The following is a 17,450-nucleotide window of genomic DNA, read 5'->3' as shown; positions in this document are numbered from 1 at the left end:
TGCAGCATACTGCAGAAAGACAACACAGAACTGAAGAAGCGTCTTGGATGAGCAGAGAAACAGCATCAAGAAGCTGAAATAAGTCCGCTTGCCCACGACATAGCGCATACTCTCACCATGACCTGGATGACTGACAACCTTCATCAACAAGAAAGACACTTCTGTTTTCCCCCACATTGCTACTCTAACTCTTGTTTTCCGGGCTGAATCCATAGAGACAGAATCTTCCTTTTATTTCCTGCATCTCCTCTCGACAGATGATCAAAAAAGAAACCGCTATGAAGACGACGTTGAGAAACATAAACACAAAAACGCCGCCTGATGGAACATTATCACACTGTTTCATCAAAGCCCAAACGGCCCCTCGCTCACCCAAGTCCATCTTCAGCCTCATCTCCACAAAATGAACTGGATCTTCCTGTAGATTGAAAACCATTTGCACTACAGCTGGCACATATAAAGAAATTCATTGCTTCATTTAACACCAGTAATTTCTCTGGAAGAGAAACCATGGCTGTGGAATACCTCAGAGAATGTCTCTCGGTATAAACGCTGAAACCAGAGATTATAATTTAGATAACCACAGACACGAGAAAAAAAGGTAGACGGCATAATTACACTTGCAGTTTTATTTAAATACACTTTTGGAGTGGGGCTTTCTTTTTTTCTTTTTTTGCTCGCGCTGCAAATTGAAATCAGTTTAAATGATAACTCGAAAAAGCGAAAGAGATCATTTATATTCACGAGTCCCATCTGAGGAAAAAAAAAAAAAACACAGTGAGGCCGGGAAACTCAAAAGCGGCAAAACTCTCTTTTAAAATGCAACACAGCGGTAGAAATAAAAACACATAGCCTTGTTCAGACTCGAACAAAATGACCTACATTCATGAGCAGTCTACGGTTTCAAGTAACTCCGGCTGTGTGTATGCGGTGCCTCTAAATGAACATTAAAGATGCAGAGGCCACCGGGGAACTCCTACAGAGATATCTTGTGTATAAGCTATTCCACCAGTAAATCTCCACTTTCTTTCTGTTTCACATCTCACTGAAGGAGCGCACTTCGAGAAATGACTAAACATGTTTTGAGCCGCTGTAAAACATCAATAGAACCTGACGGCGTAAATCCTCTGTAAAGCCGGGATCAGCATTGACGTTTTCAGTTTTTCTAATAAATATGTCTGCCCTTCACGCTGCGCCCCTCGATACACCCAATTCTGAAACTCATACGTCCAGACAGTCAGTTTGTGTCTTTGAATGAATGCATTTCGACACGGCAGATTAGTACGTGGTTATACAGCACTCTGTCATTTGCTCTCAAACTGTGTTGGCTTGTGGCTGGGTCTGCAATTATTATTTCTGATGACTACTGTTGGTAATTCTGCTCAAATGTCTGATTTTGCCTGACCACAATCCCCAAACATGAAATTGTTCAGCGTACTATACTTTGTATATTACAAAGAGAACGAGAAACCCTTCTGAGAGGCATTCTTCTCTACTTTTGCTTGAAAATGACTTGATTACCAAAATCCCAATTATTTTTCTGTGGTTCAGTGATAGAACGCATTGTTTCCGCTCTGGTTGTGATCCCCCATCACAGGAGCACTTCCAAATGTGTTTTACGCTCTCATTTTTTTAAAAAAGGCACAAACAAGGCACACAACCCAGTATAATAAAAGGTCCATGTGGTTTTGGGGCAGGACCTTTAATCAGAAGATAAAGATCTTTTATGCCTATATGGAGTGACTTCAAAGGACAACACAAAAGTGTTTGACTTTATATCTGGCGGACCCTGCCACCTCTCTAGCTTGAAACAGTGTTCTGGGGACAGCTTTTTGATTCAGTTACACCCCCCTGACATGACCGTCGTTAATACAGATCCCAGGTCTGTAACAACTTGTCAGATGAAAACTTGTATCTTGATATAAACACGTGTTTAACGGTGTGATCTGACCCTCTCACTGAAGTGACATAGTGCAGAAACAAGTGGTAGCGGGCAGAGTGGCTAAGACAGAAACACCATTCATCCTGTTTCAAGACACTGTGCCGTCAAAATGATTTTGTAGATGTAATTTCAAGGTAAAAATGTAGATAATGTTGCTTTAAGAAGGGATGAAATGAAAGAAACATTGATCCAAAAACATTGGATCCTACACTTCCTACATTGTACCTTCACTGCCTCTAAGACAACCCGTGACATCACCTGGACTTATTTTTCCGAACTTCAGAAAAACTTCCTCCTGAAAGCAACACGCAGGGCACCACACAACTGTTCAGTGGAGAGCCCCTTTAATTTATTCATTCAATTTAACAGGCTTTCCAAACAAGCTAACCTCATTACCCGCTAACAGGAACATATAAAAAATATTTATAATGTAATAACGGTTGTAATGCTATAATAGTGTGTTACTCCCATTCCTGCGTGTTTGTGCGCGTGTGCTTTTCATTCTGTTTTCTCCCTCTTCTCTCAATGCTCGTCTCCAGAGACTGACTGATGCCCTACAAAACAAAAAAAACAGCGACTTATTTTCTCAGCAATAACAGCAGCCATCTATAACTCTCTTAGCTTTTCGTGGTTCTCTGGCCTGCTCCCCTGCCTCCTGACGTGACCTTTGTTTGTAGCAATGTTGCATTAATCACCTGAGCGGGAGGTAAACTGGGTCAACACCACCGCTGTGGAACTGCAGGGCAATTTGGAGGAAAAATACAAAGCAGCCTCCCTCACACCCCTAACCTGGCTTTCATTCTCTTTTTTTTTCTGGCCAGTCAGCAGGTATTTAATACAGCAGCACGTACATTAGAGTTAAGTACTGTATTAAAGAAACATGAAGCGCTATAATAATTAGCGTATACAGTTCCTTTGACTCTCTCTTTCTCTCTCTCCGTTTTATTTTGCCGCCGGTCTCTTGTCCCGTCGGCTAATCCTGGAACATGGAGCCTGGTGGAAACAAAGGAGTTGGAGCAGACAAATGAGGCAGCCTATGGCGTATGACAGTCCCAGAGAAAAATGATCAAATTTCCCAGCTTTCCCTCTGGTACAGCCTGTCCACACCAAGGCTCCGCCTCCTCCTCCTCCTCCTCCAAGCCTCACCGCTCGCTAGCCGTAGTCCGTAACCGTAATGACACAAGAGGAAACACGTCAGGAAAAAAGAGGAGGGAGTGTTGTTGTTTTTTTTTGTTTTTTTCTCTATTCCCTTCACTGGTTTTCATGAGAGCCAGATGGAACAATTAATCCCCAATCAACACAGGAATATCAAGTAGCCTTAACTCCTGCATGAGGGACTTTGCCATCCTCCGTCGTGTCCCCTTGGCTGATGTCTATCCAGCTAAACACACTGACTCAGTTAGCCGTGTGGATCTGCAGTCCTATCTGACAGATGGGAAGGGTTTCTCTAAGCTTGGCTGCAGCTTCTGAGATATTCCCAGATATTTCTCAAACTGCAGATCCGCCTTCAGCACAGCCCTCGATTTTTTGTCTTTCGACAGCTTTACTCTCCGCGAAGTGCATCATCAGCTGGCGAGCAGAAAAGCTGAAGGTGACTATACAGGGAAATTTTAATGTGAGTACATCTTGCGGGTTGGCTCGTGTCCTCAGCAGCCTTAATCCTTTCAAAATTAAACACCATTTCTCTCCACGTTCGCACCCGCCGCTCGGTACAGCTGCAGCCTCTTCAAAGTTTCATCACACATATTTTGATGTAGTTACACTAGCTTGCGCTAGCGTCCTCAAGTGTGCATGCAAAGTATGCAAATACATATTCATTCATAAACACCATGCTGGTAAACAAAATCTGTTTGCAACAAATTATTTAGCAGCTGTAGTGTTTAAATAGTTCAGTGCAGCTCTGCAAGTGCTCCATATGCACAGAGTCAACATGAATTATCTTATTGGTCTGGAACAAAACAATGGTGATTATTCATGAGAGATCATTTGCTGTATAATTGGGCCAGGCAATGATCAGGTAAATGTGAAGTTGGAAGGAAATGGGCTCCGGGATGGAGTAGCTGGACCAGGACGCATCTGCTGGCTGTTTGCACACGGATGTGCAGCAGCTGTAGCCGGGAGAGAAATGTGTTTTTATTCAAAGCCCCTGAGACGACCAAACAGCCTCCCCACAACAAATGCAGTAAACCAGCTTAGTGGAGTGCATCGAAAGGATGAAACCTCTTTTCTTTCCTTTCATTTTCCCTGCTGCAGAGTCCCATATTGACGAAGACATTTAAAAATTGTCTACTTGTGACACAGCGGAGTGTGTCGGGTCTCCGCTTCAGTAAATATCACACGCCACTTTTAAGCCGTTCTGCGCTGTTGCGCGCGAACAAAGTGACTTCGAAACTTCTAAATCCACGAGCTCCGAGTCGCTTACGGCAAAAGCGCACTCCTGAAGGTTTCCTCATCTGTGTCCCATCTTATCGTTTGGCCCTCCAGGTGTGAGGACAAGCACGAGAGAGCGAACACGTAGCACCTCAGCTCGACTCCTCAGGCGCCTCGTCCGTCAGTGCTTTTGTCTCATCGACTACTCTGTCCCATCAATATCGCCAAGGACCGAGGGGCACCATGTGGTGACAGTGGTAGTAAAGCAAGGTCCAGTTGATCTGTTAAGATGTCAGCTTCAGCCAAATCTGATGTTGCGTCTGCTCAGGGACCGTTTCTGTGGCAGGAGGCGCAGACACTGTGCCGGCAGCTTGCAGGGGGATTACTGATAGAAGTGATTGATGTACTTCTTCTGCGAGGAAGAGCAAGGCAGCCCCAGGCAGTAGGCTCTAATAGTCCATTAGCTTTTTTATGCCTTCGAATTAACTGCATACATTGCTTAATGGCTCGCGTGTAGCACTTTGAATCTTAATGAAATGTTTTTGTTTTCAATTTTCATAGGTTATGCCGTGCACAGGGTGAACGTCCCCGTCCCCGCTCATATTCTGGTCCAACTGGAAATGCGCTGAATTGAATGAAGCAAGGTCATCCCTTCTACTTTGGCTGCGCTGCCAAGTAAACAAGGCTTTCAGCGGCAGCGGAAAGAACATCAGAGGCTTCTATTTAACCAGCGCGTGTAACCTTGTGCGTTTGTGCTTAACATCTGTACAGGCGGCGAGCCTCTGTTACTCACAGTCTGTATCTCTCGAGTGCCGTCACTTGCCGGTGTGAGTGGCAGCCTGTGGGGTGTTGAGCGTATGCAGGCAGATGGAGAAAGTGTAACATGTAGGTCATCTAGCCTCGGGAGGGTAGCGCTTACAGCCGTCAATTACACACCTGTTTCTACCTCCTCGTCTTACGGGAAGAGGCAGCATGAACCCCTCGGTGTGATGTTATGGTGTCCAGTCAGCTGTGTGGATCCCTCGGATAAAAGAGTTGGAGGAGTCTGAGGAGCAGCTACAGATACAGAAGGTGGGGGACAAAGGAAGCATAACCCATAGAGCTGTGCTCCAGACACAGAGGGAAGGACCACTGCTGCTGCTGGTCAGCCATCACACCTGAGCTCGGACAGAACGGGAGCCACTTCTCTGATACTGTGAAATGTTGAGTTCAACAGACTGTGGAGGAGGCAGGATACGACATAGTGCGGGCCAGTGCGTGGGCCAGTAGTCTCCTGGTTAATGAGAAACCACAACTCACATTTTTGTGCAGAATAAATTAGATAATTAAACATGTAACTTGGTAAATTTTAGAGGTGTGGTAGATTTCAGTTCTGTTGGACAGAGCCGGACTAGCTGTTTATCTATGTTTCCTATGTATTTTGCATTTGCACTGACTGTCTCAAATGTTCTTTGGCAGTTGTGGTGTTGGAGGCGAATTTTATGCCATTATTAGTCAGTCAACTAGTCAAGAGATGACAGCAAATAGGAAACGATGTGCAACAAAGGTTCCTGGTTAGACAGAGGTCTGGAGACATTTTACCAAATAGTCAGTGCCCTTTACCCTTCAGCTACAAGAAGTTCCCCTTCAAAGTCACAGGTTACTTCTCTTCTCTTCATAGGCCTGCTGCATTCACACGTTCTATCAAAGAAGCCAGACATTATTTCATGAGCATCTTTTGGACTGATAATTTATGCCCATGCAAGCCTCAGAACTGTGCCGACTGCCGCTCATGTACATCGTCTATGCAGAAAAAAAAAACAAACTGGGACCCTGAAATAACTCCTCTAATGTTTGTTGATATTTCCCAACTGAGCCTATGCAGCAGCAGAGCGGACGACAGTGAGACGGGTTTGCCGCTGACTGACTGTCTCTTCTGAGCCTCCGAGCACCTGAACAACAGCTTCTACACGCCAACTCCAGCAACAACATCAATGTGTTGCAATTCCATCTTTCTACATACGAAAAGCAATTTGCATTTTCATAAATAAAAAAAAAAAAATTACTACATGCAAGTGAGAACAGGAGCATTCAGCTGGGGAAGTGGAATTAAATACTCCCTGAGGTAATTCCAAATGCTGCAAGGCGGAGTTTTGATGTGAGCAGGACTGCTACCTCATCCTCTCTCAGTGAGAAAACGGCTTGGGTTCCTCTTTACACCCAAATGTCTCATTTCAATAATAAGTGTCAGAATAAAATACGGGCCAAGGTCCGCTACAGTACTGCCCTTATGGCTGCATAAATCACTCTCAGACAGTCAGCGCTACTGTCTGAGCGAGGGTGAGCGAGTGTAAAGAGAGAGAGGGAGAGAGCATGCCACTGGGGAAATCTGACAATCCCCTCAACATCTATACATGAACCAACGTACGGGCCTCCTTTAACCCCTCCAACCACATAAAACACACTCCACAAGGCCCCTGGGTTATTTTTCACATTAAAGGCCCTGCACGTTGCTGCAGAGGTTTTATGCCCGCAGAACATTTGATGAATTCTGCCAATTTTCTTCTCTGAGCACCAATCTCGAGTGGAGCACTCCCTTTATTGCGCAACTCGTTCAAAGTGCATCAGCTCTTCCAATCTGCTCTAAAATTCACGGTCCGCCTTTTTTACATGGGTTTATTATCCAATCTCGTGCCGTAATCGCTCAGCGCAAGGACAACTGTTATAAAAAAGGACAAAGGGAGAAGAGATCTGAGCGCGAACTCTGCCAACACTCGATGACAGAAGCGCTGAGCAGAAGAGGAGCTGAAGAAAAGCTCCAAGCTCAGGAATGAATGGCGTCACCATCTACTACCACAGCACATTTTCTCAACCTCTTCCTCCACACTCGGCCTCCCTCTTCCAATCTAATTCACATGCTTTGTTTTCTTGATTAGCTGGATTGCTAATGTTAGCTGCAGTGTTGAGAGCTTTGTATGAATGGCTTCACTGTGAGGACAGGACTTATAGAGTGTTGTGTGAAAGGAGACGGATTCATTTTAAGGTAGCTGTTAGTGGTCGGTGAAAAACATTCAAAATAGTGGAGACAGCTTTTTAAATCTTCCTGTCATTTTGTGTGAAATCCAGAATATGTGACATGTTGTGTGGACACCTTTGAGCAGTTTACATCTGATGAAGCTCGACTAAGTAGTGACTCGGTGCCAGTCCCTTATTCCCAGACTCAACTATCCAGCTATCTTTCTCCAGAATCGGTCAGTCCACTTATAAAATAATTCAAATTGTGCAAAGAGGGACATCATGACCAGAAAGATTTAAATGTGTCAAACTTTAACAGATTTTCACAATAAAAAAACTGTAATCACCGGATAACAGAACAACCCTGTATAACAACATCTATGAGTCATTCGTCACATCTTTTAAGTAACTCTCCCGACAATGGTTGTGGGTCCCCGTTATCGCATTATTAAAATGCTGCTGCTGAAACCTGCAACAGCTCCTCCAGCCCCATCGACTCCCCCGGCGTGACCAAAACACACACAAGTGTGCACACAGATAGGACGGACAGAAAGGCACAGACCTGACGAGCACAAACCCTTTCTCACAACGCTGCACATGAAAGATTGTTGGGTAAACATTTCATCAGATTCCTTATTGTGCTTTGCCGGGATATCTGTCATATCTCTCTGCAACAACAGCCAGGACATCCACCTGTTCTGCCTGTGATCACTTTCCCATGAAATTAAATCAATACATGCCGTTCCATCTTCATTACTAACAGATTATGGTTGAATGCGGGATAATTGTACTATCTTATTTTGGCTGGATTATGAAATTCTGCAGCGGATTCCAAATATGATTTGGGACCGGTGAGGGAAGCGGAGTGCTAAGTTAATCAGCTTGTTCAAGGTTAATGGTACGTGCAAGGGTATATTTGTTAAAGAGATTTAGAGATGCACAGTTAATCCCTGTGCTTAACTTTTAAGATCTTGCCATCTTGGAGTGAGTTTTAATGTAAAATGGAAAAAATCGAATTAGGGTAAAAGCGGCACTCGGGTGGATGAATAACTAATGGACGAACAGCCTCCTCCTTGGTGATAACTGGTAATTGGTTTGGGGGGGCGGGAGAGGAGCGAGAAATGGGGGGATGATACTATGTGCTGTGCAGATCAGCAAAATAGCCTGGCTTGCGTGAAAAGATGTAAGGAGTAATGGTGCCATCCATATGCTGACTGAAGAAAATCAAGTGGGTACTGTCATGGAACACCTCCAAATGTGCTGAGAGGGAGGCAGAAAGGAGGTACGACAAATGAGGGCGCCCAGCAGGAGTATTTTAAACACTGAAAAGCCACAATTCACAGTCCAAACATGTAAAGTAAGTAAAACCCCACTGTTCTTCCCTCACTTTGTGGACTGTGGTCTGTAGTCCTTGAGCCAACCTAGTGTATGTATTGTAGAAAACTTCTTGTTTACTGCAACATGCACTTTTATTTTTGTGTAGGGGGTCATTTCTTTCATCAGTCAATGCGAACATTGTGCTGGTTAATATCTCTGAATGATGCAGGCTAGCTGTTATCCCCTTTCCGATGTGGCGCCAACACTCCGACTTGCCTTTCAATTTTGCCAAGTGGCCATTGCAGTGGAAAAGTCAACTGCAGCCTAAAAAGCATTACCATAGATCACTAATATAAAAGACACCTCTGTAAAACTGTAGACAGGACACCTTGCACTGCAAATTAGGTAAATTATGAACCTTTAGATAAGGATTTATTGATCCATGGAGGTTTTATGTTTGTAAAACTTTCCTTGAGCCAAGAAATCTGTGACAGCCTCATTATTTAAACTCTGTGTGCCAATGGCTAATAGCCTACCATTGAAGTCATTCCAGCGACTAGAAACTTTTAAGCGTATGAGCCAGGCTAGCAATTTTCTTTGGACTAATTATCCCCTATCTTTGAGGACAGAAATTACAAGAGGGGAGACAAACCACTTGCAGCCAAGTGATTGGCAGTTGTGTGACACACGTCAGGTCCCTTCCCCCCAAAAGCCAATTGTCTGCTTTATGAAAGCCAAGCTGCGAAATATAGAAGCCAATTGTGTTGTTGCACTGATGCCAGCACACAGCTGAGAGATTATCGACAGATTCAACCAATTTGGGTCTCGTGCAGATGGACGAAAAGGAGGATATCAGGCTAATGCACAGGATTACCAAATAAGAATGCAAATATTAGATATTAACTTTCATATTCATATATCGAGTAATATGTGCTCTGGTGGGAGGTGTTTAAAGCTCTCTCTCTTTTTTTTAAAAAAAATGATATGTGGTTGGTAGGGCAATAACGATATACAACTCACGATTCGGCTTGTACCATGATTTTTGACCCAGGATTCCATACAAACTTGATTTAAAAAAAAAAAGAAAAAAAGAAAAAATTAAACATTTTATTCATGTAACATTTCAATAACTTCTGTTTACGAACTGAACCAGTGTGAATGGATAAGCCGGCTGCACTTATTGAGGGCGTTATCTATCGGATAGTCTGATAACTGCATAGGTCCCTCACTCAAATAAATAAAGAGATATGTCCCACAATGCAACGTTACAGAACCAAACAAAAGTAATGTAGTAACTGTAGCTGTCTTTGGCAACTTAAATGAGGAAAAAAATAGCAGCTGTACCTGGAGAAGTGGCCATTAGAGCCCTAGTGTTTGGTGATTCTACAGTTTAAGTTTTCATGTTGCGGTGACCAATGTCAGTTTCTCTTCCCATTCATTTAGATAGGGGCCTGGTCTTGTTAGCCCGAAATAACCTTCTGGGGTCCTTGTAAAGATGGCTGTCCAACCAGAACTCTGGTATCCAGGTTATAGTAGATCCAGGTTTTCCAGTTATTCTGCTAAGATAACCAACTGCTGGCAGTAGCTTCACATTTACTGCACAAAAATGAGAACACATATAACTAGTCTAACTACTCCTTTAACAATTGTATTTTCAGCTAAAACAGAAGGTGGCAGCACTCGACATGTCAGTCAGAATCCCTCATCACAAGAAACCTGTGAATGTATACAACTATGGTAAGTACAGGAGGTCAAGCCATTCTCCTTTGTTTTGTCATGTTTTACCGTACTTAGAGCAATCACCACACTCTCAGAGCAATTAATAGGGTGAGTACAATGTTCTTATAACAGAGGCAAATAATAGTGAAATCTAGAAAAATGTGACCTCAGAAGTTCTAGAGTGCAGATCAGATGACACAGGCAGCATATGGCACTCGCGATGCTGCCGACTGCCAGGGCTGGTCTTCTTCACGGTGGCCTGGGGAGACTTTGAAAGCAGTAAATTGTTTCCTTCACCTTTAATATGCTCATTATAGCAGCAGAGGCAATTAACACTGGATAAGCGCTATTTACATAATGCCAGACAGACTCGTGATCACAACAAAGGCGTCTCGTCTGACTTCCCCGAGCCTCAAACTGGCTCTTTGTCTGTGAGGCTGTCACACGGTCGCTGGTTTGGGAATGAGAGTGGAGGTCAGACAGTGGCACGTGGAGCTTTGACAGTGCAAATAATGAACTGGGAGGGCTTGAAAGGTCAGCCAGGACCCCCCGTGGCTGGCCACTGATCTGCCTGTTAGCCATTAACTGGGAGCCAGTTCAGGTGGGGTGTCAAGCAAAGGAAAGAAAGAATAAAGGAAAGAAGGAAAGAGCGAAGGGAGGAAGATAGAAGAACGAAGGGCAGGACTAAGAACAATTCCAGTCTACCCGAAGAAGAAAAGAGACGTCATTCAACAAAACAATTTGCACATTTTCTGCTCTTATCGTGTGTGATTGCGGGTATCTCAAGCTGCTGTTTTTTTTATCACTTTCCCCAGAGGCAAATAGAGTCATTGGTGTCCCATCACAAATGTCAGCCACCACAAAGGACCTGACAAGAGAGCGGACCGGTAAAATCAAGAGTGCCTCATAAGCCGACAACGGGCAGGTCTGGTCAATGCTGCCAATGTCACCGAGAACAAAAGAACGGGATTACTGACAACAGCCCGAGGCTGTGGGCTAAACTCTCATTTAGGCTTTCTTTGCACCGAACTCATCTTCAAATCTTAATTCAAACACTGGGAATGTTTCAGAGACAGCAAAGCTGGGGGATGTCTGGCGGGCTAATGGCTGGTGGAGTTTTTCTTATGAAATGTCAGGTTTGTGGAATCGTGGGATTATAAGGCCTCTCTGGTGCCCAATGAGTAAATACACATTTATTGACTTGCGAGAGCTCAGCAAAGCTCAACACCACAGGGATCAAGCTAACATACAGCAAATACTGTCAACTCTTTGATTTTTACAAAGAGCAGCTCCAGAAGTCCCAGGGAGCAATTATGTGCACCTTGTAACTAACTACACAAGCTACACTGCTGCAGTGAATAAAAATCTTTACGTGTAGTTCTTAGAAAGTGAAGATAACATGTTTGACTTTTCTGTTTGGAGGATAAGACAGCACATACAACAGGAGAGAGTGGACCAACAACAAAACATCCTATTTCAGCTGAAGGACATGCGGTGGTAAATAAGATCAAAACTTTCATTGAAAGCAGAGTAGTCCAATTAGGATGGCATTTACAATGAGACAGTGATGAAGTTCCTGATGATAATCTTATCCTTGTAAAGAGCAGCGGCACAATGCATGATTAAAAGGAAGGACATTATCTTAGAAGAGTGATCACAAGTGTAATCAATCTCCTTCAAGGCTCCCTGTTGTGTTCTTCTTGGCACAGCGCAAGTGCCAGTGAGAGGTTAGGAGAGTCGATGTCTGTGGTTTCTTCTCAACCCACGAAAATCTCACTTCTTGTCAGGTCCCCGAGTCAATAAACAAAGGGAAGTGAGAGGAAATTGGATGCAATTCAGTGCTTCCCACTGTGTCCTGATTACACAGTTGGAACAGCAGAGAGAGAAATGATGCTCCAAAGAGCTACTGTATATTCGATCACAAATACTGTACCTGTTTATGTACAACCAGAGATAGAGGGAAGGACATGAAACCCTCATCAGTCACATGTGCCTTGTTAGTACTCTGTCATGTTGGGAGCAAAACTGATTGACTGTAAAATAAGCTGCACTGTAACGAGGAAAATGTTCAAATCAGTAGGATAAGGCTCTTCCTTTTTGGGCTGGAAAGTATCCATCTCTCGCAGATGTAGGCTACATATTGCAGACATTACAGCTACTTTTCTTTGCTAATATGAAGAAAAAAGTGTTCCAAGATGGCCTTAATGGTGCATAGAAGAGGCGAAGGACTCCTAATTGCGTGAAGACAATACTAGAGAACAGATTTAGAGAGACATTCTACCCACCTCTGGTCGTATCACATGTTACATTTGGAGACTTGTGAGCTCTAATAGAGGATGAAGACAACTCTACCACATTAACATTACTGGCGGGGACACACAACATGAAATTGAGGACCTACCATCATGAATGAGGAACCTAGCATCTTGTGGTGCATCGCATTTTGGTTGTGGTTGAGAAATGTTGATGATAAACATAAAGCAGCTCAGTCTGTAAACGTTTATGAGGGGTCTGAATTAAAAACACAGTCCATCCATCCATTGTCTGTAACCACTTCATCCCTTTTATGGGGTCACGGTGGTTTTTACTGGAGCCAATCCCAGCTGTCTCTGGGCGAGGGCAGGGTACTCCCTGGACATGTCGCCAGCTCATCGCAGGGCCCTCACTGATGGCAGAGGCCGCCATGCTAGGTGTGAACCGCACATCAGGAGTAATTTGGGGTTCAGTATCTTGCACAAGGACACTTCGACATGCAGCTCAGCTCAGCCTGGAGCTGGGATTTTAACCGGCGACCTTCCGATCACTAGCTGACCTGCTCTACCCGCTGAGCCACAGCCACCCCTAAAAACTTTGAATTGAGTTCTGCAACTCCAACTGACACTGATGGGACCCCTTGAGGCACACTTTTATGAGTACAGCCTCCTGCAGGGGCAGATGTGAGATATTAATAGCACTATTAAACTTTGATTGTTAGTATTGAGCATCACTTTTTGTTCACTTTTGTTCTCGTCTGGCTGCATCATATAAGAACCACTTTGCTCTAAAGTTGTTCACTCTCCTGCTACACATACACTCACACCTGTCCTTGTTTTCACCACTTGTGTGACCTTATATAGACTTATGTACACTTTAAGGGGCCTTAAGCTAAACTAACTCATACTTCCCCATTTAATCATGCGCTTTATGTGGTACAGCATTATGGTCCCCACAAAGCTATTGGATTTAGCCCCCGGATTTGGGTCCCCACAACTGCAGAAAAACAAGCCTTCATACACAAATGCAACAGGCCATGACTAATTAGTTCCATCTAGTCTTAGTTATCTAATGGAATTATAATTAGTCCTAGAGAATATAAGGAATTAAATATATAAAAGAAAAACATTTGACAGTCGCCAGTGGGTGAAGTCCGGCCATACGGCAAAGATTTGGGAATTTGTTTGCTTTCTCATATCTCACATCCAGGAAAGATGGTGAGTCAGTTTTGCTATTCTGGTTAGTTTATTAATGCTAGCTTGAGAGCTACATCACCAATGCTTCCTCCTCATGATGGCAATTTGTTAAAATATTGGCTTAAGGCTGAAATTTTAATGGAACTGCACAGCACTCGAGGCAAAATTTCAAAACTGAACTAGACAATTGATTCAAGAATTACACATCAGTTCCCCTTGGCAAAAAAAAAAAAACTTACTTCCCTGTGAAAATGACCCTCTCCAGGGAGTATATTATGATCATTTTGTTTCTATGACACAGACCGATGTAGGGACCCCTGTTGGTCTTCATTTCAATCAGCTAACAACAGGGACCAAGTAACCTCGAGTAGAAGACACAACAAACGGTGTCAGCCAGTCTATTCTGAATGTAATGAAACACCTGTCAAAACATGTTTATATGACCTGAAGCTTTGCACAGTAAATGAGCTGTAACATTACCGTGCTCTTGTGGGGAATACATTAATGAAAAAAATGGTCCACCTGGCAATTTTTATGTATGCAAAAAAAACAAAAAAAAAACAAGCAAAAATACCAATCTTGATTAAGAACACCTGGCGCTGTTGTTGTTTGAAGAGTGCATCCAGGAATGAGTGAAATGACTTACAAGCAATAACACAGCGAACTTCCCTGATTAATGATTCTGCTATCTCTTGAAGTTTCTCCAACAGGGAAAAAAAAAAAAATGTGTTGATGAACATATTGAGCTTGTGGAGGCACTCCAGAGCTGCACTTATTAGCTGGCACTTCAGAAATATTTTGACATTACGAGGAGTAGGCAACGTCTGTGCTGCATCCACTGAATGTGCAAACGGATGGGAGACTGGGGGGGTGGGAGGGTAATGTGATGATGGTATGCATGTGTGGTGCTGGCAATTATGGGGTATGGGGGGGTCTTCACACTGCCATGGGAACCATAAGTAGGCCACGTATGTAGCGATTGGGCCACGTATTCCGTGTCCCCAGTTTCATAAGGCTGAGGCTCCTCTGGCTAATGGGTGTAATAAAGGATTGTTCATGCCAGCGTCCGCTCATTTATTCTCATTCCTGAGAGTGCGAGGGGACCGCTGCAGCAATCAGCCTCTACCCACTGGTTAATTCCAAGGCAGATTTATAGTCTGACTGTGTAATGGATGCTCCGTGTGCACACGCTTATGATTGTTCCCTCCGTGTATGTGTACTTTAAACCCATCCCACCTTCGTACAAAGTCAGCGTTGTTTTACAAGGCTTCCTCCCTGCCACGGCGAGGCTGAGATTAAATTTTAATCAGTTATAAAGTGCAATCAAAGCCACGGTTTGGATCCCAATGAAGCTTATACCCGGAGCCCACACCTGGAGCATAGAGGCAGCAGCGGGGCTGTCATCTGTCCTGGCTCAGAGACAGAAACAGGTCACTTGTGGCTGTGGCGGGGAGGAGAGACACTCCTGCCAGACAGAAATGACAGCTGCTCTGCCTCCCCAGCACAGAGTGTGTGGTATGAGAGGTAATGAAGCCAGGAGAAAGATGTGAACACTGGAGGAGGCGAAGAGGAAGGGACAGCATGAGGGCCAACTTGAAGCCCGGTGTGAAAAAAAAAAAAAAAAATCCCTTTTTTCCTGAAACTTAAATCAACTTAATTTTACATCTTCATGGTTCCTGCTATAACTGATTTTTTTTTCTATTGTTCTCTGCACACGTTGGCAGTAAGTTTCTGGATCTGAATTCTGGCCTTTACTTGGAAGTTGATTCTCCATCCAAGTTCCACAAACATTTAGGCAGCCGCAGTGCTGTTCATCACAAGTTGTTTTATCAAAAGAAACGATTCGAGTATAGAGAAATCATGACAACCAAGTCATGATAAGCATTTGGGAAGAGAAGGGAGCTGGAATCAGGTCTTCAAATGAAAATACACTATATTACCAAAAGTATTCGCTCACCTGCCTTTACTCATTCTATGAACTGAAGTGCCATCCCATTCCTAACTCATAGAATTCAATATGATGTCGGTCCACCTTTTGCAGCTATTACAGCTTCAACTCTTCTGGGAAGACTGTCCACAAGGTTGAGGAGAGTGTTTATAGGAATTTTTGACCATTCTTCCAAAAGCGCATTGGTGAGGTCACACACTGATGTTGGTCGAGAAGGCCTGGCTCTCAGTCTCCGCTCTAATTCATCCCAAAGGTGTTCTATCGGGTTCAGGTCAGGACTCTGTGCAGGCCAGTCAAGTTCATCCACACCAGACTCTGTCATCCACGTCTTTATGGACCTTGCTTTGTGCACTGGTGCACAGTCATGTTGGAAGAGGAAGGGGCCCGCTCCAAACTGTTCCCACAAGGTTGGGAGCATGGAATTGTCCAAAATGTTTTGGTATCCTGAAGCATTCAATGTTCCTTTCACTGGAACTAAGGGGCCAAGCCCAGCTCCTGAAAAACAACCCCATACCATAATTCCTCCTCCACCAAATTTCACAGTTGGCACAATGCAATCTGAAATGTACCGTTCTCCTGGCAACCTCCAAACCCAGACTCGTCCATCAGATTGCCAGATGGAAAAGCGTGATTCATCACTCCAGAGAACGCGTCTCCACTGCTCTAGAGGCCAGTGACGGCGTGCTTTACACCATTGCATCCGACGCCTTGCATTGCACTTGGTGATGTGTGGCTTGGCTGCAGCTGCTCGGCCATGGAAACCCATTCCATGAAGCTCTCTGCGTACTGTACTTGGGCTAATCTGAAGGTCACATGAAGTTTGTAGCTCTCTAGCAATTGACTGTGCAGAAAGTCGGCGACCTCTTTGCACTATGCGCTTCAGCATCCGCTGACCCCTCTCCGTCACTTTACGTGGCCTACCACTTCGTGGCTGAGTTGCTGTTGTTCCCAAACGCTTCCATTTTGTTATAATAGAGCTGACAGTTGACTGTGGAATATTTAGGAGCGAGGAAATTTCACGACTGGATTTGTTGCACAAGTGGCATCCTATGACAGTTCCACGCTGGAATTCACTGAGCTCCTGAGAGCGGCCCATTCTTTCACAAATGTCTTGTTTCACAGTCTGCATGCCTGAGTGCTTGAATTTATACACCTGGGGCCAGGCCAAGTGATTAGAACACCTGATTCTGATCATTTGAATGGGTGAGCGAATACTTTTGGTAATATAGTGTATGTAAATGTAAAATGCAAATAAGGTTTTATTTTCAATTAAAATCATTCACAGAGTAACTGTGGGTTTAACCTATCCCTGAGGAGCAGTGGGCCGCCACGGTGCAGCGCTGAGGACTGAAGTGCAGCTCTGAGCCAGTGTCTCAGTCAAGGGGACTAGCGGGAGAATTAACCTAACATACATCCATCTGAAGGTTGGATTGGATGGAAACTGGAGCCCTCGGAGAAAACCCACGCAAGCATGGGGAGAACATTTAAACTCCATTCAGAAAGGAATCAAACCACGGGCCTTCTAACTGTGAAGCGACGGTGCTAACCACTAAGACGCAAGATTACAGGACCACAGCATCTGATGCAGTCCAAACTACAGAAGCCTTTCGTTGAACTGATAGCTGTTTGAAACTACAAGCAGCTTTGCTTAAAAGGTCTCAAACATCCAGGTCACAGGTTGCTTCATTAATTCCTAAAATTTTTTTTTTTT

The 17,450-nt window shown here is 44.1% G+C and overlaps 1 protein-coding gene across 3 annotated transcripts in view; it reads right to left on the bottom strand.

Moving 5' to 3' along the window:
- Window positions 1-17,450, bottom strand: part of LOC119024756 (PDZ domain-containing RING finger protein 4-like) — a 129,244-nt gene that overhangs the window by 21,192 nt on the left and 90,602 nt on the right. The gene's annotated exons all lie outside the window — the stretch shown is intronic.

The sequence above is a fragment of the Acanthopagrus latus genome, chromosome 8, assembly GCF_904848185.1.
Source record: "Acanthopagrus latus isolate v.2019 chromosome 8, fAcaLat1.1, whole genome shotgun sequence".
NCBI classification, from domain to species: domain Eukaryota; kingdom Metazoa; phylum Chordata; class Actinopteri; order Spariformes; family Sparidae; genus Acanthopagrus; species Acanthopagrus latus.
The sequence above is the reverse complement of the archived record's forward strand: the minus strand, read 5'-3'. Positions and strand labels throughout refer to the sequence as shown.